This window comes from Columba livia, chromosome 1, assembly GCF_036013475.1.
Source record: "Columba livia isolate bColLiv1 breed racing homer chromosome 1, bColLiv1.pat.W.v2, whole genome shotgun sequence".
Lineage (NCBI taxonomy): Eukaryota > Metazoa > Chordata > Aves > Columbiformes > Columbidae > Columba > Columba livia.
Window position 1 is genome coordinate 131419978 of NC_088602.1, and position 26746 is coordinate 131446723.

The following is a 26746-nucleotide window of genomic DNA, read 5'->3' on the forward strand; positions in this document are numbered from 1 at the left end:
GATTATGGTAATTTCATTACTGATACTGTTCCAAAATGGCATGGATTGATTTTTGCAAGGAGAGTCTTGTATACAAGGAAACAACAGGAATTCTTTTATTCTTATATTTATTTTTTATCATCAAAGTGAGGAATGCGTTTTCAAAATGCTCTCTCCATCTAAGAAGGCACTTCTGTTCTGGAGGACTTTAGACATGAATGGAGAGGCTATTGTGTCAGCAGAGGCTGACGGCAGAGGCTGTGTACTTATAAAAGGGCACAGACAGGTCATACTACGAAGAGTTATCAGTAATCTCTTACATGTAACATATAATTTTTATTTGAGAAGATGGTGAGCATGAACTCAGCATAGAGTGCTGGCACAAGGACCCTTATGCGAAGGCTACAAAGTGGATTCCTGCATCACCTTCTTTCTGCAGAGGGAGCACTGTGAAAATCCTGAAAAAGCCAATGTGAAGACTTCATCTGAAGATTGTCCAGCTGCTAGATGAATAATTATCTTGATCTTGTGGCCCAAGATCCTACTAAGTTCTTAGGGACTTCCCTAAACTAAATATGAAGTCTGGCCCTCTGGAGAGTCTGATATATTGCTGTGATTAGTAATGCTGCCTTTTTTGGATGGATGTGATCGAAAGGTGGTCCTTTGGTTCACAATCCCAGTTGAAATACGGAAACAAATGTTGGTTAATTACCAAAGCTGATTTTATTTAAGGTTTCCTACTGCAAAGGAAAAATTAAAGAGACACATAACCTGTAATTTTTCTTTAATGGAATTTAACTCCTTCAGTAATTATTAGAAATAATAAATGTTGGCAGATTTTAAAGTGAAAACATAGTTTCTAAACAATGGGTCAAAACATTTTAAACCAAAATATTTTAAAATTTTTCCAGACTATTTTAAAATTATTTTCTTTTAGCCAAAACTGCTCTCTGAATTCTGTCCATCTGGTAAACAGTTTCAGGCTGTCTAAAATGATATCTTCTCTCTAGTTATGCCATTACTCCAGTTCAGTGTTTCTTTAAGAAATGGTCTCTTATATCTCTTATACGTTTAACCACATCTATAAGATGGAGTGATGCCTGCATATGCAAAAGATCAAACTATAATAATGTATTGGGAAATTGAAGATAACAGACTCTCCAGTAGCTCTCATTAGTGGAATTATATCTAAGAAAATTATTATCTGAATGCTACAGATGGTTCAATGGCTTCTTAGTGCAGGGACAGAATGAAAAAAATTGTAAGCAAAACATTCTGGGAATTACTAAATGGAAAATGAGATTTTTTTTTTTCTGACTCCTAGTGGAAGCGGCTCCAAGTCAAAATGTCAGATTCAGATAGCTGCAGACCTTGAGGCTAATGAGATCTGGATCTGTATTTTGTAGCTTGCATCCATAGTTTAAAGTGAATTTGAGATCTAAATTTATATGTGTGATGCAGTTTAATATCATTTGAGTTTCTGGTTCCAAACAGCTCTTAGTGATCTGAGGAGCTTCTGAGGAAGGCAATGGAACGTATACCTCACATTTTCCTTGAGTCTTTAAAATCAGAAAAAGGTTGTATTATTTATGAATGTAAATGTACAAAAGAAGTGTCGGTATTGTACAAGCATAGGAAAGTAAAACCAGTTCTTTCCTAGTAAAAGTTTAGGTCTTGTCCAGTAGATGTTTGTTGTTATTTATTGAATTTTGCTGTATTGATTTCTGTAACTCTGACTATTTATTTTTCTACTGCAACACACATTTCAGTAAAAACTCTTTTGGGGGCAAAAGGCCAGAATGAAGTCTTTGCATGGCTTATCTCTAAAGTAGGAAGTAAGAGATTCAGAAGTTGCACCTATAAAAACCAGCAGGGATTCTTTGATGTCTCTCTCTTAATGTTCTGGGTTTAGATTACTTTGTGAGTACAAATAGGGTGAAAGGTTTGAGGTTACTTTTAACTAGCTCTTAGGATCATGATTTGTCCATGGGGTAGTTTTTAATAGAGCAGATACAAGGGGGATGGCCTATCAGATGCTGCATCTTGAGGCTGAAATCCAGCTTCTGTCCACAGAAAGACTCGCATGACCCAAAGATTCATGATATTTTCAATATCATACTTCTTTAAAGGGAGAATAAAAAAAAGGTCACAGCATAGGATTTTTCTTCTCCAGTTTTTCAGACCTTCCATGTTATTTTTCATAACTAATAACAAGGTTCTCCCCTTTATTTTTTGGTTATTTATGCAGATGTTATTCATGCAGATGTCTAAATGTAGAACACTAAGTACCACAAACTGCAAGACAATGTCACGAGAGGAGGCTGCTTGATGCGTGGTACCACTCAGGCCTGTGATACTGAAGTATGTTTAGAAGAGTTGCTGTTCTGTGGCAATCAGTTGGTAGTTCTTTGTTCACCATCTCTTGTAGTTCAATTTCTACTGAAATGAAGAGCTTTGTAAAAAAGATAATTTTGAGGCTAAACGGTTCATTCCAGTTCTTGCATTCTTGGGGTTACTGTTCAGCTGAGCCTGCTAGTTATATTTGGGAGCAAGTAGTGTGACAATGTTTAAATCTCAGTGAGGAAATTTTAAAATAAATAATACTTCTCTGAGTTTTCCACAAGTCAAGAGCATGCAAATCCACAGCTATTGTGAGTTAGCTCATTCACACTAACAGTAATAACATGGTTCAGGATAAAGCCCTACTGTGGGGGACAAACTCTGTCCTTTGTTTCATCTATTGCTTTCCTTCATGTTCTTCCACCTGCATGGGTCAACAGGCCCACATTTTTCTGACTTCCTAATTCAAGCCACAAGACTTTCTAATAAACTGCCAATCCTATTGCATATTTATTTTTGCAATAGCACCAAACCCACAAGTTGTATCCTTCATGGTTAGATATTCCCTAAATGCAATAAACAATGTTCTTACACTATTGTAAGGACTCTGTCCTTTTAAGTTGGTCAGTTAAGACCTGGTTTAGGTACACTGTCTTTAGTTATGATGTAAGCCTTTCAACTCATAGGTGATTGTTTCAAGAATTCTGTTAAGCTGGTGTTACTGCAAGATTCCTGACAAGTATAAAGTATAATGAAGTGTGCAAATAAATAATATCATAAATAGTGATCCTTTTAGACACAATGCTGATAGGAAATCTAAATCTCTCATCAAGATTTTCTTTACAGATGATCTTTACAGAAAAGATGATATAACTATTAAAATCAGTTTACCCCACACAAGTAGTTGTGCAATTTGGATCAGAACCTAACCCAGAAGATTCCACTTGCTTTTTCCCATTTTACACACATAGGGAACTGGTAATTTCTGCTGTTCTGAAAATGTTCTGCCAATACATTTTCACTTCCCCTCTGCAAGGGCAATGCCTTAGGCCAGTTCTGTGAAATCCCCTCGATCCTAAAGCTCTCCTGCTCACTATCCTACCTCAGGGAAGTCAGGCTTCTTGTGGTCAGTGTATTAGTAACATTTGGCTGTTTTGTTTTCATTGTGGTGTCCTATGCGCAGATCTTCAGGGCCGTGCTGAGGATCCCCTCTGAGCAGGGACGGCACAAAGCCTTTTCCACCTGCCTCCCTCACCTGGCCGTGGTCAGGTGTTACATTTTCACTCTATGGATAAATTGATTAAGGTTTTGTCAGGCCAATTTTGAAGCTTTCTTTCAAGAAATTCACAAATCTGTAAAATGTCATGTTGCTTTTATACTTTAAAACATCTTAAAGATCCACTTAGGGAAAGGATGCATTTTATTTATGACTTTCCTATCATCTTGACTTAAAATGTTTAAATCTCCTAATTACTGGAAGAAAAAAGATTTCTGAATGACTTAAAAAAGTGAAGAAAATGTACAGGTTAGGAATTTGTTAGTGTGGTGACAATAAGTCCCAGATACTTAGAAAGTAATTGGTGAGCTAATTATATAGGCTGAAAATTTTGCCTTTTAGATCCATTTTGGACAGACCTATCTATATATGAATCTTCTATTACCTACTCTTATCTATCTTGTTTGTCACTGTTATTTTCTCCACATTAGGAGAAGTAGAGGAGAAAGGACATTCTCCTTTCAGCATTTCCAGGACTGTGGAGATACAACTTAACGTCCTGGAACAAACAGGGCAATGCTGGACCAGTTCTCTTCCATAGAAAGATATACCTACCTCTCCCAGCAGATGAACTGGAAAGGATATGGACATCTTCCTGGCCTGAAAGTATTTATGTGAAGGACACAGGATGGACTTAAGTCCCTACATTGGCAATGTCATTGGACTGCATTTTTTTTTTCCTAAATGCAACACTGTCATTATATTTACATTTCCAAAATTCTCATGTAGTCACCACCATATTCAAAAGACAATTTGAATATGGATTGTTCAATATTTGAAGCTAAGCTAGGACACTAATTAATCCCTTTTCTGCAGTTCTGTAATGAGTTGGCGAGCTTACAAGTACCACTGACCTCTAATGGATGGAATCAGAACTGTTCAGTCATTTGTCATGTGTCATAGGGCACAACTCATGGCAAATCTGCTTTAAGTTAAATACTAAGGACTTCTGCTTTTGGGTCAGGAGAAGCTAATTTCAAGCTCAGCTGCCGCCAGGAATTTCTGAGTGGTTGTGCTCTCCAGTTCAAGAGTAAGGTGTCATTAGCGAGCCCAAATGAGTGAGCAGTTACTCACAAGAATGAGTTAATGCTTTGTTTGCCACTGTAAAAAAGTTTGCAGTCTGTCCACAGTAACAAATGTGAAGCTGTAGGTGGTGAGAAATTTGTTATACTATATAAACAGAACATTTCAGAGCTATTATAAAATTTGAGGTTTTTGCTGAACAGTGCTCTTTATTATGTCTTTCTTCATTGTGGGCTAGCTAGCAGTGATTCATGGAATATTACTGTACATCTGATTTTAGTAGTTACCCATTACATCATGTTAACATATTTCAGTAAGTAATCAATTCAGGTTTTGGTATGCTGCTTTAATTCAGATTTCATTCTTTGCCTAGTATTTATTTTTGGAGGTGTGTTGTCCATCTTCGTCTGAGATCATACTGCACTCTTTGCAGTAGCCATTTTAGGATAAAATGCTTAATAAGATTTGCATTTAAAAAATGAACTGAAAGAACTGGACACCCTCCAGCAAGAAACAAGTAATTATGTCATTTGTATTGCAAAACAGGAGCAGCTGTAAGACATCAGTATACTTTTTAAGAAGACTGATATTCTTAAGAAGCATTACATCACATACAAAACAACAGGCCAGGTGGAGGGGAGAAGCCCTTTCCAGTGTGACCTGCCAACTCGTAGGCAGGGACATGGTTTTTATTCTGGGTTCTGCTTAATCAAGAACTCCAAATTTACCGCTTTGATTTTTTGCCTTTTACTTTCATGATATTGTGATTATGAAAGCTAGTGAGGGACATTATTAGACTTTGTCCATGATCAGAAGAATTTTTTTGGTAGATTTGTCCCAGAAAATCATCCAAGTGTTGCGTAACACATACAGAAGATTTCTGTCTGGTTAGGTTATCTTACATTTCTTCTCCCCACCCCTGCCAAATTATGAGCTACTTTTTTTTTCTCTGTAACTGTGCAAAACCTGGCATAACTAAGGTGTATTTTGCACGGTTGGTTACTATGGCAAGAGGTATTCTATGTAGCTTAGGTGCTTCTGGCCTTTAGTCTTCTTGTTCCAAGTGAAAATGCAGGAGCTATTATTCCTGTCTGGTTGGATGACTAAACCAGTTTAAAGAGTCTTCAGGCAAAGCACTGTTTGTGCTAAAATCCATGTAATGTTTTGTGAATCTCAAGTAGAAATGTTCATCAGTTTTTCAAATACTTGTGAATAATATGTAATCTCGTGAAAAAGAAACATGTATGTTTGGCATTTTATTAATGAAAATATTCCCAAATCAGTGTGTTAGCTTGTTTAAATAATCAGTAACTACCCTGAAGAGAGTCCATTTGCAAAAAGCTGTTAGGTGAGTATTAATAAATTAATATGTTAATTAATTCTGCATCCGTGTGCAGACTTTATTGCTGTTTGCTTTGTATCTTTTTTTAAGTAAACCATTTTGAGCTTTTATTTTTGTGCATAGCAAAACTTTAGGTTAGAGTTGGTCAATCTATTCTCATATTGGCAGAAGGGGATTTTCATTGATCGTTTTCTCTGTATTTGCCGTTTTTCCTCCTTCTCTAAACCCTAGTGCTGTAATGCAGAAGATTTATTGTCAATGATTTATTAAAATGTAATTCTAAGGTGACTTCTTATCGTGAAAGTAATCTGCAGGCTATCTTTGTTTAAACTTGCAACCCGCTTTGTCAAAGAAAACAGCCTATGAAATTTTCATTATAATAGACAAGTTTTTATAATGAACTAGGAAAAAGCTATTATGACCAAACAACAAATTGTTAGGAAACTTATGCATTGAAACAATATGCTCATTAATTGTAATTTTTTGGGGAGTGTGAACAATTCCTTTCAATGGTTACATTTTTCAGTCTTACAAATTAATTTGAATTACCCAATATCACTTAATTTTTCCCTAGGAAAGCTTCTGCTTGCCCGAGCAATATTATAACTGCTAATTCAATTACACTGAAATTGTTTAATAGAAAATATAATTGCTTATTCATACAGAATACCCATTAAAGAAGTGCAAAGGCCTATACCCTAGGGTTACTACATATTAGTACTTTGGGAATTCAGATGGGAATGCTGGGTAGGGAAGGTGCTGACTGATCTTTAATTGTTCATCACCTGCCTCCAAAATAATATGAATGGACCCAAACTAAATGACCACTCATTACAAGTTTCAATTTAGGAGCTTGGCTGGGGTCAGCAGATTGCTTATGCTGATCGCAATGATTTGAAGTTGTGATTACCATAAGCAATTTAAATTTTATTGATCTACCCTTCTGAAAGTTGTAATTGAGCATAGATGTTGGACCCGTAGCTCTCCAAACTAAATTGTACTCTGAAGCCCTTGCTGGATTACTGCAAGAATCAATAAGCAGTCAGTCACATTAACAATGAAATAGCTCCATTAACATACAGTGCTAGTGGTGAAACTTTATTTAGGAGGGGTGTTAGTTCACTTCATTGTTTTATCAATGAATTTCAGTTGTACAGGGAAAAGTATAGCTTGTGTACGTCTAATGAGCTTGCATAATGGTGATCTTATATGCTTTAACTATGAGACTTTTTATGGGAAAGATTCTTTTTTTTTTTTTTCTGTGACAGATTTGCTTTAGCATGATCAGAGGAACTATGTAACCGGAATAACAATTTGTTAACTGTGGTGCGCTGAAATAACTTGGGTGACAAAGAGTTTTCTGCTGTGACATATGTTCACTATTAGTGGGTTTCAGACAAAAGGTCATGTCTCAAACAAGAACACAGACACATAGTGAATTTATTCTCTCTATATATTTTGAAATTCCAAGCGGAGTTAATGGTCGATCTCCTAAACACCCCCTCTCCAAGTTTCCTGCACCTCTGTGGCATTCCTGAAGAGATTAGAACAGTGACCAGAGGAAGGCTGGTTGTTCTTACATAAAATAGGCAGCAGAAAAAACACCAAAGTGTTAGTAAGATGGATAATAGACTTGTCTGGATTGCATGAAAAATATTTTTCCTGTGATTCAAAAGTTCCTCAAAATTTGGGAAGGAAGATGGAGAAACTGGACCATTTGAAGCATGGCATGGCCGCAAACACAGAAATGTCTTTGACTACATCTCTCATGTATCCCTTTTTCTCTACCTCTGCTTTTACTGTATCTTCTGTCATACTTTTGTTTGTCATGACTTTAACTCATTGCAATCTTCTTTCCTGCAGTACCTCAAAGCCCTAGCTACAGTACAGCCTGTCTCCCTTCCCTCCATACTAAGTTTTAAATGAGCAAAGAACCAATATTTCTTGACTTTATTGGCAGTGGTATTGTGCTAATTGAGTAGTTTTAATGAAGTAAACTTGGATTTGGGAAAGTGCCATCTTTGTATTCACCAAAATGGTCATAAAAGAGCCATAATGATAGCATTTTATCTTACACTTATACCTCTTGACTACCTAAGGAGTTGTTGATTTCATACTATCCCAGACAATCCTACTGGCAACTCATCCATGAAGAAACGAAAGCTATTAGCAGTATACCAGGCTTAGCTTAGACACTGTTGAAAACCATTGCCATTAGATAGAGTTACTTTTCAGGACCAAAAGATCTCTCTTCTAGTGAAAGGATTCACATGTTTTTGAAGAAGAGTAATGCCATCAGCTGTGGTCATGGTGTTGCATAGCAGCATTGAGAGCAGCAGTGCTGGATAACCAACTTTATGTACTCCTTGACTTGAAAACCCCTTGCAGGACACAAACTATAATTTCAGCACCTCATTACTACAGAATTTGAGGTCTTATAAACACTCCACAGTCAAAATGCCTAACATACATCTATGCAGAACTGTCACTAATATGTTTGAAATAAAGGCTTATACATTAAAATTTAGCACTAGATAGCTTTTGTAGTCTAGGACATATACTTCAGATCAGTGAGACCAGGCATCCTAAAGGGTGTAGGCATGCTACAGTGAAGAGCACACACAGCCCTTTTCTAGAAATATAGTCCTGAATTTTGATATGAGCTGGTTTTTAGCTTAGGACAGTTCAACCAGTTCTTTGCAGCTGTAACAACACAAACAAATATTTTGTCCTGTTCTACAGCATAAAAAAAAAAGAAGTGTAGAAGTACTTCATGGTATTTTTACTGCTTTCTCAGGAATTTATTTTCTCCAGGTTTCTGCCACTATATGCTTACTGAGATGGTAAGCTCTTTTGCCCTAGATATTGGTTTATTGAGGATTCAAATTAATGCATGTGTACCATGATCCAGCTCTTGGAATTCCTCTCTCATTCAGCAATTCAATTGGTATGGTTTATGCAAGTCCAGGCCCATATCTACTTTATAGAAACTCACGCAGAGGATGAATAAAAGAACACATATATTCTTCAGAATTCTTTCAGCTGAGGCAGTGTTGTTATCCTAGGGAATCATGTGGAAAAAAATACATTCTACTTACATAGAATTTCTATACCAACTTCTGACGTAGAGCAGACACAGAGCAATGTGAGATGTGGCATTGATTCGTAAAAGGCTTAATGTCAATGGTCACTCTCAAGTATAGCAACATGTTTACAAGTGTAAGAAACTCTAAAAAGAGACATAGCTGACCTTTATATAGGAAACATTGGCAAGAATAATGTGCAGTGAAAACTGTCTTATAGAAATTATGGTTCTTCAGATAAGAAATTGTATTAATTAGAAGAGCATTTAAGTGTTTTATAAACTATAAGATCACTTGTAAAATTTGTAATCAGATATATATATACTCAATTTTCAAAAAAGATTTTTGAATATGGTGTTCTACTACTAATATATTTATTGCAGAAAATCTGAGAAAAACATGTCTGATTGATCTATATGCTATATAAAATGTCATGCATCAAGAAAATTCCACATGTACTAAGTGTTACACTGAAGGGCTGAAGAGTTCTCTGTCATGATAGCCTGATTATGAGATATTATATATCAATTTACATTGAGGAAAGAAAATCTTCTTTTAGTGCTTGAGATTCTGATCTCTCTATCATCTCTTTTATGCTAAAGAACTTTGGGTTTTCAGGTCATTTCTGATAGGGTCCCTAAACAAAAACAAAAAAAAAACCCAAAACCCACCTTTAATTGAGAGCCCTTTACACTAAAAACAATTAAGTTTTGAGATCTATTTAATTTTTACTGGTTTTAAGCACCATCATAAACATCTGCCACCTGGCATAGAAATTGCTTCATATGGCAGGTGGGGAGATCAGATTTATTTAAAAGTTCTTTGTCTTTGATACTTATCCCTGCTGTATTTTCCAGTGGAATAATTTGAAAGTGATGGCATTTAAAAAACCATTTATTGCCATAATGGAAGAATACAGTTAAAAAATACATAGCGTAATTGCTGTCATTCCAATATAATAATACTGCAGTAGGCGTAATAGAGCAAGCCATCTTCAGTCTAGTTTGGCCTCCAGCCATAACATTGGCCAACACTTTGATCATTCAGAAGAAAATAAAACGCCTTCAGCCACTTTTCTGCACATATATGTAATGCATAAATTGATTGATTTATTAACCTGGACAAAAAAAAAAAAAAAAAAAAGTTTTATTTTCCCTCTGTACTGTAGACAGTGCTGGAAACTTCAGATCTGGGAGGTGACTGTAGTCAGTTTTGAACTCATCCACAAAATCAAAATGAGTTTCACGTTGCCCTTTGAAAAGCACAATGTGTAATACACATGGAACCTCCTTCCCATGAATTGCAACCCACCTGTTCCATATGCTCTCTCCTGTACAGACTTCTTGTGTATTTTTTTAATGCCACCAGAATCCCAAAGCAATTTATAAAGAAGCATGAATCAGCATTAGATAGCAAGCATAAGAGGGGGGGCGGGGCAAATTTAAGGGAAAACAAGTTCTGCTTATTTTTTCCCTGCCTTGACTTCCTTCACATTATTGCATACTTTTTGCATGGCATTTTAGAGACAAAGAAAGAAAGGTATTTCCTATTGTCCTTCTCCTGAGACATTTGACCTCTTTAATGGAATAATCTCGTAAAATCATCTGTCCTTGCAAAATTTGAAACATCTTGAGCAAATGATCTCATCTGAACAGTTCAATCTGTGAAATTCTTTCTGAGTCAATTAGGTCCATATGAGCTTAATGCAGAACTAAGACCATACAAATAGTTAGTCAAGAAAATTTGCAAAAGGCTCTGAGTGCAATATTAGCAACTATAAAATCATCAAACATTGCTTTAAATGCAGTGATAACACTTGATTCTTGTGCCACTAATTTTCAACAGCTGAGTATGACTGCAAAACAGTGGTTTATATCTGATTCATTTTGATTGCTTTTACATTCCAAGTGGTCCTAAAAGTCCTTTTGGATATGAAGTGGAGGAGGGAGAGTGAAGAGGCTGATTTATGCATTGTAATCCTGTGAATTTTGGGTACCTCGATCACCCTTCCCCAACTTTTAAATCAAGATTTTTTAAACTTGGCTTTGTCTGTGCTAGCATTGAATAAATATCCCCATTACCTCATTCCTCTGTTGACAAGAAATTTCGTGGAAACAGCAAACCATAAGTAAGTCATAGAAAACGTTCTTGAACAGCAAATTGTAAAGTTGGTGACATGAAAATATTCACCAAAGATCTGCCCTCTGTGTCCTGTGACTTGTCATTTTTAGTGTGCATAACATACTTATTGTGGGTAATGTAGAGATGAAGATTTGTCAGGATTGTTGAGAAAATAATTTTGAGTAAGAAATATATCTGTGGAAGAGAGTAATGATGTTTAAATGGAGGATTCATTTTATGTTCAGCTACCATAGTTTGTCCTGTTTTTCTTCCAGCCCTTTAACTCATGAAAACAAAACTGAACGTAAACCATTGTCTTAGATTGTTACTCAAGTTTCTTGATTGCTCTTTCTTCTAACTTTGCTTTTAACTGCTGAGGAAACTGGACAGATATACTCATTATGGCATTCAAATCAATTCCACAGCATCTTCCTCAGAGTTTTCAACAATATTCATTGTCCAAGGAATGCATTCATGGACCATCAGTGTGTGAACGTAGATTCATTTTGGCCAGCAACTGTCAGCTTGCCAAGCTTCATCTCTTTACTTCCCTTCAGAGTCAGAACTGAAATTTCCCATACCTAGCAATCATTTTAAATTGAACCATTGTCAAATTTAACTAAGTTAATAAATTTTTTGTTTGAGGCATTTATAAATATTGGAGGTAGACCAAACAAAAGCCAAGTTTCGTACTAATTTTGGAGAAAAGTAAGGTCCAGGTTTTTCTGTATAGGCTTTTGGAAATTCAGGTTTAGTTCTCTGTTCTACTGCAACTTTTACTACAGAGGTTAATCAGTTAAGGTTATGATTTTAAATGTTCAAATTTTGCCCCTACAATGTCAGTTAAGATACTGGTGTGATTTTGAAAATTTGCATAAGTTCTTGAACTGTATTCGCTGTCTCAGAATTTAACAAATGTAATAATCAGAAATCAGAGTGTTTTTTTCTTGCTATTAGAAACATATCAAAATATTTTTTCATTCTTTCTCTTTCCTTCTTTCTCTCTTTCTTTCCTTCTTTCTCTCTTTCTTTCTCTCTTTCTTTCTTTCTTTCTTTCTTTCTTTCTTTCTTTCTTTCTTTCTTTCTTTCTTTCTTTCTTTCTTTCTCTCTTTCTTTCTCTCTTTCTTTCTTTCTCTTTTCTCTCTCTCTTTCTCTTTCTTTCTTTCTCTCTTTCTTTCTCTTTCTCTCTTTCTCTCTTTCTCTCTTTCTTTTCTTTCTCTTTTCTCTCTCTCTTTCTTTCTTTCTCTCTTTCTTTCTCTCTTTCTCTCTTTCTCTCTCTCTTTCTCTCTTTCTCTCTCTCTTTCTCTCTCTTTCTCCCTCCCTCCCTCCCTTCCTTCCTTCCTTCCTTCCTTCCTTCCTTCCTTCCTTCCTTCCTTCCTTCCTTCCTTCCTTCCTTCCTTCCTTCCCTTTTAAAATTTAAGACAGTAATTTTTTTACTGCAGTGACTTCAATTTTATTAAGATAAATTTTTCTGGGAGGAGAAATGTCCATTCTTTCTTTGTTTCTTTCCTACCAGGTAAAAGTTTCTAAATATTTTTGTGACCTTGTTGCATTTTCTTCTATTATTCTGCCATGTAGTGTCTGGTTTATACGTGGAAATATTAAGATACATAATTGCTAAAATCATGTGGTTTATGTGGCATAACAATCTTGTGCATGTGTAAAAATAACTGTGAACAGCCTTACATACAACACTTAATCCAGAGGAGGGCTACAAAGTTGGTGAAGGGACTGTAGAGGAAGCCGTATGAGGAGCAGCTAAAGTTACTTGGTTTGTTCAGCCTGGAGGAGACTGAGGGGAGACCTCATAGCAGCTACAGCTTCCTCACAAGGGGAGGAGGAAGGACAGGTACTGATTTCTCTGGCAACCAATGACAAAACCCAAGGGAATGCCAGGAAGATGTGCCAGGGGAGGTTTAGGTTGGACATTAGGAAAAGGTGCTTCACCCAGAGGGTGGTGGAGCACTGGAACAGGCTCTTCAGGGAGATGGTCACAGCCCCAGGTTTGACAGTGCTCAATAAGAGACTGGACAACACCCTCAGACACATGGTGTGAACTGTGGGGTTGTTACATGCAGGGACAGGAGTTGGCCTAGATGATCCTTATGGGTCTCTTCCAACTCAGGACATTCTATGATTCTATAATAATTTATTAAACATATTCTTAATCATTTATTATTTATGATATAATTAATAGATATATTAAATTCGGAACTTCAAAGTCTGAGTCTGTGTTTAAAAAGCCAAAAACTTTCAGCTGGTGTAAATTGTCATGGCTGTTTTTATTTTGGAATAAATGCTCTGTATGGCTCAACATTTACATTTTGGTGCTTTCTGTTCAATAGCAGGCTGGGGAATGCAGCAAAGCATTTGGAAGATGCCATGAGGATGACTGCCCACTGAGGTATTTATCCTCCAGTGCTGCACCATCTAGCTCACTCAGCAGCCACTCAGGCTTCCCCATATAAGTGCTTCAACCTTGAACTTCCAGGATTGAGAAACCACAGCGGCTACATCTTCTGAAGGTGAAATTTCTAGTGTTAGTGGGGCGTCTTTCTGTAATTTTCTCCTGTCTTTTTGTCACTATAATTTACCATAAGGTAGACCAAAGGGCTGGAAGAAAGATTAGGAGGATGGAAAACAAATGAGCCAAGCAAACTTTGGAGAGCAGTTGACTGGAGAGGATGTGACAGTGTCTAAAAAAAAGAGGAAGAGAATGATGAGGTAGAATGAAAATACGATTTCTTCCAGAATACGGATCATATTTAGTAGAGATATTAGTTATGATTTTCCACTGACTTGAGGGGTATAACTCTTGTATATACTGTGACAGATTTTTCATGAAATTGTTATGATTTCTGCCCTTTGATGATATGGAACATAATTTTGGGGGCCCATGAATTGGGGCTAATATTCTATTTGCTGTCTTTTTTTATAAGAGCAGTCCTTTGAAGAGGTAACTTAGTTGCTCTTAACTGCATTTAAAAATCTCTTTTCTGGTGAAGTTCCTCAACAACTTTTGAAACAGCTGGAATTAACTAGAAAAGGGTAAATGCTTTAGACAAGTTCACTCCAAAGCAGTGCTTTGGCGATGATTGCTGGAACATGGTAGCATATGGTAAAACCACAGAACTGCAGTTTTATGGGCTCTTAACTCTCCTAAGCACAGGGCTGACTTTCTATGACAATTTTTTCTCAATCTACTTTGATCAGTTTAGCCCTTTACGTTTCACGGAACTTAAAAAAACGCATCCCTAAGATAGCTATTTTGTAGCCATCTCCTTTCCATTTAGTGAGTGCTTGTTCTGTTTTTCTTATGTATAAAAAACACCTTTTCACAACATTGTTTTAGTTAGTAAGATACAGTTTGTGTTGAAGCTAGTTGTAGTAAGTCAGGAATCTGGAATACAACTTGGTGATTTACATAATTAGATAGCTGTAAATGAAGGATAGTTCATTGTTATAGCACTCTAACAACCTGCTAGCCTGAAGCACAAGAAACAGAGACACTGGAAAGTTCAGATTTGAAATAATACATAAGCTTGAGAACTAACTCGATGTGAAGTTTCTAAATTAAAATTAAAAGTTTCTCTTAGGGACTCAGCAGAGTGAAACAGAATTTTCCTCTAGATAATAAAAGTGTTATTTTCTTTTTGCTAGGGGAATTTCTGAGAAATTAATATTATTATTTTTTTGCCAACCTGCCCTCTTTCATATTCATTTGTAGGAAGAGGTACCTGTCAGTCGTATTCTGTGATGCTTAAGCATCTTTGTGATTCCTGTGTCTTGTGACATAGAACAAATTTAGTTCCTCACACTTCCAGCTGCATCCTTGAGGACTATACCACCTATGGAAGTCCAGCTAAAGTACTTTCTTATGAAAACAGATGGTGTCAATTGTTTCTGTAAAACAAAAGATGAAAAGAAAATGTCTGTCTGAGTTAAATTCTAGAGATGTGACCCAACTGTACATAGGCAATCTCTGTAACAGGGATGTCAGAATGACTGTGACCAAAAATCACATTATACTTCAGTAGCAGGATTCTTGAAGAGACACCTTTTGAAGTGGAGCATTGTGTTCGACCAGCTGGTTGGCCTGAATTTCCATTGTTCCTCTTGGCTCTCTAGTGATATTCAGATTTTTATATTGTTTTATATTATCTCACAGCTCTTCCTAGTATTTACATTCACATAACACTGATGAAGAAAATCAAAAAGCCTAACATAGAGAAGCTAGAGAACACGTTTGTCTCTGAAGTGTGTGCGTGCATTAAAGATGGTATTAAAGGTGTACTAAATAGGTATTAATCTTGGTGTTTGTGTTTTTTGGTTTTTTTTTTTTGTTTTGTTTTTTGTTTTGTTTTTTTAAACATTTTACATGAAAGCTGCCATGACTGGAATAAGAGTGAAATGAACATAAGTATGATAAATGATGAAGTGCTCCTGGGAGTAAATATACCACTCAGAAAGAGCATTGCTAATCAAGCACTGCAGCCAGCTAATGCACTCTGAGAGCAAGTACCTCAAAAAAATTCTAAATTTGAAACATTGAAGGCTGGCATTTAGCTTGAGTAGCTTATGTTTTAAGATGAAACTGCTGCATCAGGGGGATCACAGTAGCAAAATGAAACCTTGGAAGAGGCAGAGGCTTGATGTCTTGACCAACAAGACTGAGGGGAAAAAAGAGAAGTAAAAGGTGAATTTGATACTTGGTATGTAGTGACTAAGAATTTGGACAGTGAATAGGATTAGGTAAACGAGAGGATAAAATGTGGCCCTCTTAGGTTCATAATAGGTCTATACCTGTTGGTGTCTGCCAGGCTGACCGAGGTGCTGCTTTGTTACAGCTGTGTCTTTGAAGGATATTCCTGAATGCCTTCAAGAAGTTTGGTAGCCCGGGTGCCACGAGGCCTTTGGTCTGGCACATGAAAGCAGGCTGTATGCATTGCTTTTAGAGAAAGCAGCATATGTTCTGCTTGTGAATTTCATCTGCCACCCACTCCTCAGGCGTATAACACTGCCCACACGTCTTGCCTGAATGACTTGGAAAATATATTTTTATTTCAAACTGTTACTCAAAGTTGGAATTATCCAAGCTATGATGGGTCAGGAAAATCATGCAGAAGGGCTTCTCTTTTTTAAAAGGAGCGTGAAAAGTACTCCTGGCATGAGAGAATGACACATAACTCTAGATTGTGTTTCGGGTAAGTATTAGGGAAGTATTCAACAGTGTTTATCTAAAAAACTTTGTAGTTACCCTATTTTTTCAATGTTTACAAAATTGCATGCAAGAAGTTGCAAGTGTGAGTGTGAATCCACCTAACTTTTTCAGAAATGTTTTAATTTCACCTGATACTTATTCAACTTCACTTAATCTTGTGATTTAGCTGTTTCATAACTCCAGAAATGATGGGGGTCCTTCTTTGAGTCTTATCTGATCCTACTGTGTGACATGGAAGGAAACAGAATTCCAAGCAGTAATCAAGATGTGTTTGTATTAGATCTAGATTATTGTGTTTTCCATTTTAATCTGTGTTCCTTTCTCGGTCATTCCTGATGTTCAGTTTGCATGTCTGACCAGCACTGATCACTAAACTGACATTGGTGAGCAAATAGAGTAACTTCAAGATCTTCTTCTGTAATGGTAACAGCTAGTTTAGAACTTGTAACTGTGGTATACATAGTTACCATTACTTTTGGTTTTTGCATTATTTTGTGTTTATCAACTTTTAATTTCACCTTTTATGCACAGTCATTTAATATTGTGAGATCTTCCTACACTGTCTTTTAATTTTGACAGCTACGGAGATTTGAAAAGCATGAGTCAAGCTTCAGGAAATCATTAGATTGCCTTTAAAATTATTAATATAGATACTCTTTAATGTATTTTGGTTTATGCAAATTTTTAAGCTTTTCTCTGAGGCAAACAGGTCTGGAAATACCATTGTGTTTTTTAATAAAAGTTTATATTCTCTAATAATATTTTGATTTGGTTATCTGGAGATTTAAAGAAATTTTTAAGTGTTTCAAGATTCATACATAAAATTCAAGTATTGGCAACAGTGTCCAGATTGTCACTTCATGCTTCCATATAGTTCAGGTAGCTGAAAAGTAACAGAGAACATAACTGTATGTGATAATATCACAGTGGCATTGTAAGTCACCGTATCTCAGCTGATCTGCTATGATTGGACATGTACTCTTTGGATGTCTTCTGCTGAATTATAGGCATGTTAGAGAGATAATTTATTTCCAAATTGGATCCAGAAATTAATCTCATGTGAACTGAGACTCATTCACAGCCGCAAACCCAAATGTCTTTTCCAGAACATCTTCAGAAAAAAGCTTGGAGCTCAGTGTCTGTAAAGGATGGTTTCACTCTTTACATACTTTTATATTTGTGCATTTTACTCATCAGAAAGTGATTACTAATAATTAATCAGCAGAAGGTAGTTAACCCAGTTGTTTTGGGTTTGAACAGCTGGTTTAAAAATATCAAATAATCTAGCTGCTTGTATGTGTAGGGACAAAAACGCCTCTCTTTGCACCTTCCCTGGGCTTGCCCTGCTGATTATATTAAGGGAAGTATTTGTTTATTATTGTATTTTGTAGTATCTCCTGAGGACATCCTAGCACATTATAGTGCTAAGGATCTTGGGAGAGCAGTACAGTTTGGTCATCTGTATTGTTAGACTCCCTTCTTTCCCTCTACTTGGACTTGCCTTGCTTGACAGCTTGTTGTGAGGTAGAATATCACTTAGCTACATGGATGAGGCAACTCTAATGCCTCTTTTTCCTTTTCTGAAGTGAAACAAACTTGTCAGGATCCTTTGCAGATGGAATCGTAGTCCATTTGGTATAGCCTTTTTGCACTGAAAAATTAATAAATTCACTTTCCTTAGAATCAGGCTTAAAGAGGGACTTATATACTAGACACTAGACAATTTTGTAACTGTTGCTGCTTATATTTTTGACACTTAGAAGTAGACAAAAAATAAACTGTAACCATAAATTGTTGTTAACTTTTTTTGTGTATCAAAGTGAACAATAGAAGTGGCTTATTTTGAATGTCAAGATTTATTTTTGCAGTTTTCCTAAATGTGGGAAGACTAAACTGCTGTGATATATGAGCTGTAGATCTAGGCACATTTAACAAAAAGATTGTTCCTGCTGAACCTTTTATCATGAAAATCTTTTAAAATATTTCCCATTTATGTGAAGATTTGTTAAGCTGGAGCACTGACATTTTCCAACATCGTCCCTTGCTTAAGTGCAGTTGAGAAAGTTGCTGCATGCTCAATTACATGAGCACAGGCTGTTAGTAAGTGGGACCAAGATCTGGCAGCTTGTAGCTCTGTATTAGCTTAGTTTGTGTTATAGCCAATTGCTGTCTGACCTCTCCACACTGTGCAGGAAATGCAATGCCATCTGTATATCTCTTAGTCACATTAAATTATGTCATTTATATTAGATTGGAATGCAGAGTTTACTTTATGCTTTGCAGCAAAATTAGCAGAAGTAATAAGATATAAGCAGAAGCACAAAGGTGAAAATTTGTGGGGCCTGTTTCTCTCCAGCTTGCTTTGATTCTGCCAGGTGTTGAATTGAGGGAGGGAGGGAGGTTGTTTAAATCTATGGAGGTGCTAGCATGTGTAAATGTTTATAGGTCTTAAACATCCACTGATTTCAGGCAAGAGTTCTATGTGTTTGGTCATGTGGGATCAAGTCCTTACTTTTAGTACATTATATCCTTAGAATACGAGAGGGGGAGAAAAGCACATTGCAGTTAGAAAATTGATATAAAATTGGTAAAATATACAAGGTATTAAATAAGAAATTTTGTACAATAAAAACAACTTCAAGTTAATACTACCTTATGAGCAATTAAGTATAGATCACTCTGTCTTTTTAACAGTATCCATGAATGTGTCATGCTTGTATTCTGTGAGGTACAGTCCTGGACATTTTTTGCTCAAAGAAGCTGAAAGGAACCAGGATTTCTCTCCAGGGGGCCTGTTACAACTCCCATGGAAGCAGATGAAAAAAAACATTATGGATTTAAGTGTAGCTGGGTTCTACATGTAATTTTTCTGTCTTTAATTTCCACAACTACATTTCTCTCGAAATATACACCTATGGATCCACTATCTGCTGCTCAAATAAACTCGGCCCAGAATACGAGTTACATTCCACACGGAATAGCTTCCAGAAGATACCTTTTTTTTTTTTTACTGTAATTTTGTGTAAAATGGAAAGGCAATAAGACTGTCAGTTACTTGGTACAGCTCATGCAGGCTGAAACAGGATCCAGCTGCTCTTTGGACATTTATTGCTTCAGTCCTTCCCTGTTAAATGTCCACTGTCATTTTGGTTTTATGTGAAACCCTTCGTTCAAAAATATGACCACAGACAAGAAGTACTCTTAAAGTAAAAAAGTTTTCTAGCTGATATAAACCTAGACTATGGCTGGCTCAATAGGCTTAAAGCAATTTTAAATGATAATTTATGCCCAAAATACATCCACAATATTTATAAATGGTGAAATTTATATGAATCTTTGACATAACTCATCCTATATTTTGTTTTATAAACATTGAGAAACTGTTCGCAAGGAAACAGGATGTGCACTGTCTGAGGAGCTTTCTACTCTTTCCATAAAAGGATCTGCTACATGCATATTATACAGAGCTGTTGTATATCACTTTAGTCTTAAAAAAAAAAAAAGTGTATACATAGAAAGGTCAAGGATGAAATCCTTGAATTCAATAGGAAAACTCTTATTGATTTAATTGCATCAAAGTTTTCTCCTCTTTCTCCTCAAATGTTGAAAACTAGCATAACTTTACTGAAGATGATGAACCAACTTGAAGGATGTTCTAGTTGTATTATAGCCGAGGATCTGGCCCTCAGAATGAATGTATTTCTTAGGGTAAGAAAGCAGTCAAGAGGAAATATCTCAAAAGACAAGTAAATGATTCAAATTAAATTTGCAAGTTTAACCCTGGGCTAAAGAACAGAACAAAGCCTGCACTGTAGTCCTCTGCTACACATTTGTACAGGATTGATTGTCATTTTAAATGAATAAAATTAGGTAAACTTGTGTTCGTGTCAGATTTATATCCTCATTTGTAATACATTAACAAATAAAGTGAAAATATATTTATATACATTATATAAGCTGATCTGAAATCCTGATGTATGAACCCACAGATTTATAAATTATACTTGTAAATCAATGTAAATTGCTTGGTCAGAATGTTCATGCTTTGCCATCATAGAAATTAGATACAGAAAAGACTGATTCATTCACCTAGTCCATCTCCCTGCCAGAGAAGAATTATTTCTGTTCATTGTAAGCTTTTCTAGCATGTTGACCAGTGTAATTTTGAAGGACTCAAAGATTAGGATTTTTCTATGTCTCTATCAGATATAGATTTTATTTTTTTATGTCCTGATAATTTAAACTGAGAGATGTCAGAGTTCCAGGGCCTACTACTTAGTGGTACTGGGATCAAACATCTCCAAAGCCCCTATATCCTTCAAGAACAAGAAAAAGAAGTACAATTAGCACAAAAAAAAACAGTAAGTGAAAATGTGAGCTGTGTAATCAGCATACTTCTCTTCATCCACACCTAGAGCCCCTCAGTAACGTAAAACCCTTTGCCACTGCTTTCAAAAGTTGGCTTATTTCCATTTCAGAATATGAGAAGCAAGGGGTTTAATAAACAAGTGCTAAAGTAAAGCAAAACCTGTAGTTACGAAATGGAGGTATTATTGTCTTGATTGAGGCTCTTAACATTAAAGGCGTACTTGGTTTAGTTTTATCTCTCTTTCATTTGTACAGATTCCATTTCCCAGATCCGGATGTATGAGAGATTATATATAGAGATCTGACACCCATCTCTATTTGGCTGTTGAATCTTGGCAACTGAGTCCATTAACCCTGTAGCATCATGTACTTCTGGAGTCTGCTTGAGAGCTGTGTGATGTTAGAGGCAGCAGAGCTTACAGGTAAAAGAGTGGAGTGTAAGGCAAACAAGTTCCACAGTTGTTACTGGCACTGCCTGAATAGAGGCTTTGTCCAGTCTTCTATTTCTGCACAATAGGAAGTTTTGCGTGTTGCAGTAAGTGACTGGTGCAGACTGATATCGTGAGCTTATCATGAACTTACCCATAATAGAAAAAATAAAAGAGACAATAGCTAACTGGAAAAAAGTGTAGCTGATTTATCATTTACTGACCAAACTATCCTTGCTGAGAAGGTTTGTACCCATGTGATAACTGTCTATCAAATTATAAAATGGCCATATTTAAATCCCTGAACTAGAACAAGAATGATGTAAGGTCTTGTGATTAAGATGCAAACCGAAACAAAAGATCGAGGTCCCCATCCTAGTTTTGATGCAGATTGTTTGGATCTCATTAATGTTCCCAGCAGCATCCACTGAAGTTCATGCTGCCTAGTCAGTGGAATCATTAGCCAGATTTTTCAGAAACTCTGGACATTCGTTCTTCCCATTAATTTGCTGGAAATTATTTTAAGGTAATGTTCTTCTGAAATTCTGGTTCTTTCAATATGTTTTTGGAACAAAGGCTCCCAAATAATTGATGTGATTCTGAAAGTGATGTCCTCGATCTTGCCTTCTCATTATCTCCAAATTTATATAATACTTTCCTTAAAGGAATGTGATGTAAATTGTGTTGAGATCTTTAGATGGAAAGAGCAAAATACCAACTCTTTATTCTCTGTTTTTTGTGTGTTTTTTTTTTTTTTGTTGTTTGTGTGGGGTTTTTTGTTTTGTTTTGTTTGGTTGGTTGGTTTTTTGTTTTTTCGTGTTTTTTTTTTTTTTTTTTCCATTTTTCTTCTGTATATGTTCATATTGTGTGTGCTTTTGAACTGATTTTAGCTTTCTGGCTTGGGACTATTCCTCTTCTGAGAATTAAGCCATTTAGTACAACAAAATGAGCTTAGTAATGCATGCTATTCTTTGATGGAAGGCTACTCTACTTTCATCACCAGCAAATCAACACTCACCACAATGCTTCACATCTGATTCTCTTTTCATTTCCAGTAGCACGAGTCAGGAATAATGTCAATTAAGTCTGTGGAATTAAACTGGTGTAAGCGAGGATATTCATGTTTTCCTTCTATTCAGAACTCCTTATTCTGACATGTAAATTGACTACCATTTTACAATAGAAGCCATTTAGGAGTAAATTTCCAATGTGCTATATGCTCATTAGATTCGTACGTATTTCACGTGTGCCATTTTGAAAGTACCAGCACCCATTTGAAAGAGTATGAAGGTAAAATGGTTACTTCTATAATGTTACTTAAAAGGTTTCTGTTTACTAAAACCTCACTGTGTCATAAAGGCAGTGTTTGTGCATACTACAGAAAAAGCATACTTGCCTTTGTGACTGATCTATGGAACAACTCTTGAATAATGGAAACTTATTTTGTACATATAAGAGAGATAGACAATCCTCCTCCTGCCCCTTGGAAAAACTAGAAAATTTGGCTTTGCTATTTCAGAATTTAATCTTAATCTTCAGACCACTAAAACTCTCCAGTGGGGCCAGTGGTTGAACTGAGCTACTGAATGTTGCCTGAAGAAATTTATTACAAGATTGAATAATATAGTATTTTCTCCATAATATTTTAACCTGTTGTGTACCATTAAGAGAGAAATTTGGGGCTGAAGAGTGGGGACTGTCACTTCTGCCTGCACATAGCATTTTCATTTTGGGTGCAAGAAAATAATCAGTGATCATAGTTTTGCACTCTCTTTTGCATATTTCTTTCTTTTGACACAAAAAATATTATGCTGCAGAAGTGGTTGCAGTTCAACTAGCAAAGAGGCTACAGTGCTTCATGTTTTCAAACAAAAATAATTCCGGTGATTGTTAACAGAATTTATTTCATTGTATGGAATTATACTCCTTAGGCAAGGTCTCACGAACTTTTCTGCCCAAATGGGAGTCTCAATAAAGTGCTGGCTGATCCTTGTGCAAGGCTGAGTTTACTGTTCTTGATAATTAATCATTCTTCATGAGTGTCTCTGATATGCTGAACTATCAAAATGGAGAAGCATTTAAAATATACCATAATTTTATACTTGCAGCATTGAAGATTCAGAGGCTTCTAGACCTGTTAGTTAAATACAGACAATAAATTATAAACCAAAACGAGAAGCCCACAGACGACATGAGAAATTCCTGAAACAGTGTAACTACTGCCATCTTCCAACATGTACACATACCTGCCATGTATGCATCCTCTTATAAATGTTCATGTATGCAAAACACAACAAAGACAAACCCTCAAAAAATGGGAAACCTGAAGAATTCTGAAGGATGCCAGGAACTATAACACTGTAATTTTGTCTCCTGCAGACAAGGAGTAATTCTGCTGTTTACACCAATAGCTCCAAAGTTTTAATCCGTGGAGGGGTAAATTTTGAAGTTTTAAAATCTGTTGTATTTAATTGTAGTGTAGAGAGAAGACTTTCAAAATGTTCACCTTCTTGGATCATATTTAGTCAGTGGTTTTCAAATATTGCTGATTTGTGTATCCCTAAGAATTATCTGATGAAACTGCAGATTTTTGTACAAGAACTGATAACCTGCTGGGATTAGGCAAGTTTTGTTAGAACACGGATCTCCAGGGTCTCAATCACTTGTTGAAAATCGCTAATTGGTATTTTTGTTATCAGTTACCATATTAGCAGTTATCTTTCTGGGTTTCCAAATTAATTTCTGCTATGGGGTACAGGTCCATTGAAGCAGAGCACATGCCGTCAGTGAGATTTCTGTGTAATGCTTATATTCTTTCCCAGAGAAAGTCTGGGAATGGATTGGCAGTTAATTAAGGGACTGAGCCAATACACAGTATGGTTGTGATGACACTAAGTCTTACTCCCTTTACCCAGCCTAGGCTTTCAGCAGTGTCCCAACTCCCCTGACACCATCTCACACCCTCAGATCATGCAGGCTCCTTATCTCAGGGCAGTAACAATTAGGACTGTGCTGTCTAAGCGCAAGGATATTGGATTGCAAAAGAGTTCTCTCATTGTTATTTTTTATATGGAAATGTTATTTCTTAAGAGTCCTAGGCCAAAAGGAGGGCCACATGGAGCCAGAAGAGTTAGGCTCTTTTGACACTGTGTAGACAGGAGAAGATAGTATTTACAGCTGTAGAAATTTACCTGGACATGTGTAGCGATGGCCTTCTGCATGCTGAGAAGTTGGAGTATGGTCTTGTACACTGCTAGAAATAGAAATAAATGAAAGCAGCCTAGATGAAAGTGGTGGGAATATAAAGGCCATGACCATGTGGCAAACAACATGTGGATAACTGTTGAGCACAGCACAAATAGTCTGCTAGACAGACCTGAGAGTCAGTAGGTACAACGATGTTTGTGGTAAGTATTTATCCAGAGATCCCTTCAAATGTACCTGTGTGCAGAGCACTGTAAGTGGCACCAGCTGTGAAAAGTGTGTGGGCCACACCATGCCATCTGCCCAGAGGACTGGGACTGCTCCCTGCAGCAGGTTGTGAGGACAACAGCAATATGGTGAACAACTGCCGGAGCTCTGCATCTCTGCGGTGCCATACCTGGAGCTGCGTCACTGCTGCTTCCTTCCCTGTCTGCCTGCACCTTTCCATCCCTCAGCTGGCAGCCAGTGTAGTGTGGGCAAAGGTTTCTCCTTCCCATTGTTCCAGGTTATGTCTGGGATTTCTGACCAGGCAGCCCATGTTGGGCTGTGATACTCCTGTTCTCGTAGAGCTTCGGGCTATGTGTGAAAGCCAAGTTCTGCAGAGGGATGCAGGTGCCCCTGGAGCAGTCCACCGGGAGCCAACAGCAGCTGAAACCATTTGAACTCAGTGGCATTGAGTTTCTGTTTGGAAATTTGGAGACTCAGTTTTGGCATTGAACCTCCAAAGTGTTTTGCTCTGCCCTTACCCACTGCAGTCTCACTGATAAAATCTTTGCCAGTCACCAATGAGGCTGAGTAGAAGGTAAAGGGGAAGCTATGAAATAAACCCAAATAATCTCCCTGTCCTACAAGTTACCGATCCCGTTAGTTCAGTGACCCTGAAAGAATGATCTTGTGTGTTCACTGTGGCTGGTAAATGAATAAGCATTTCATGGTAGAAAGATATATTTCATAGTGACTTAGGGATATATGTACAGAGTGCATTTATCTGATAATTTCTCTCTTGATTTGTTGAAAGAAAAACATGAAGTCATACCTTGTGAGGTCTAAGTTTAAAAAGGGGTGTTAAAGTTTATTCCCTGTGCAAGACAAAGAGCATGAGGAAGTGTGTGCAAATCAAATGTGAACACAGAAGATCCACATTCTGGAATTTGTTTTACATGGTTGTAGGAGAATAGCTGATTTGATTTTGTAGAATTGACCTGAAATATAGCAGCTGTTTGTGTCTCCTTCTGATATTTTGTTGAAGCTTAGCTTTAACTTTTATGCCAGCAGCAAAAAGAGTCCTTGTGTCAGAAAATAAATTTGATCTTCTTTTCTTTTAGATACTCTTCTACTTCAGCAATTTTTTCAGGTACTGCAACTGAATGTAGAAAATCACAGAAACTGCAGATTCTTTCATTTCACTGTCTGAAAAGATATCTCCAAGTCACTGGTAAGAGTCAGAATTATATGGAGAACTCTTCTTTGCTTTTCATTTACTTGTTCAAATAGATGCCTTTCCACTCAGCTGTGTCTCAGGTCACTTTAAAAATGGTTTTAATATTTGCAGCAAAGGATAGATAACAACAATTTTTCCCTAATACAAGGAATTAATATACCAACTCTACTGTATAGAAAATCAAGTTTACTAAAAAATAACTTAATGCACCTTTTTTCCTACAACCGATGTGTTTGTTTTCTTAGGCTCCTTCTCCAAACATAGTTTTAACACACTTATGGTTAAATCTTCAAGGGATGGGAAATAACGACTCAGTAAACTTCCTTCATTGGTGTTCAATCATTAACACAGCCTGGAAAATAAAAAGCTATTTGGTGGCTATAGGAATTCTTTTAAACATTTGCAATGGAGAAGAAACAGGTCAGAACACACATGACCTAAACTGTGTCACAGACTACTGCTGCCTTTCTTGGCTTTATTTCTCATTTGTTTGGTCTATACCAATTTTTAGAAGCACAGGCCAAGCTCTGTTCTAGACAGGGACCACAAAATTTCCCACCAAAATTATTCTAATTTAAAAAAAAATCTCAATAATAATAAAATCACAAATAAGTAGTTTCCCAGGTAAAATACTCCTAATTTTCTGGATGTATGAGAAGCAGATGTATTTCTTGGTCCTTTTTCAATCATGCACTGAAAGATTTAAGTGGGCAACTGAAATACTACAATTCAAAATGGTGCCACTGAGCCCCAAAGGATCTGTACTTTACACGTCTTGAGGTCTTATTCTCATGTACAAGTATGTTGCCATTCAAGTTATTTCTCTGCAGCCTGACTGATTTCAGTGTTGCCTTGCTGGCTGCTCACAAGCTGGCAGAATTTCCCAATTTAGAGGTAGTAGCTTTGATACTGGATGTGTC

At 36.6% G+C, this 26746-nt stretch overlaps 1 long non-coding RNA gene across 1 annotated transcript in view; it reads left to right on the forward strand.

Moving 5' to 3' along the window:
* The first annotated feature begins 2757 nt into the window (after positions 1 to 2757).
* Positions 2758 to 26746, forward strand: part of LOC135575460 (uncharacterized) — a 31256-nt gene continuing 7267 nt past the window's right edge. The window contains exon 1 of the long non-coding RNA XR_010466251.1: positions 2758 to 25820. This is a non-coding gene — a long non-coding RNA (uncharacterized LOC135575460). The remainder of the gene's footprint in view (positions 25821 to 26746) is intronic.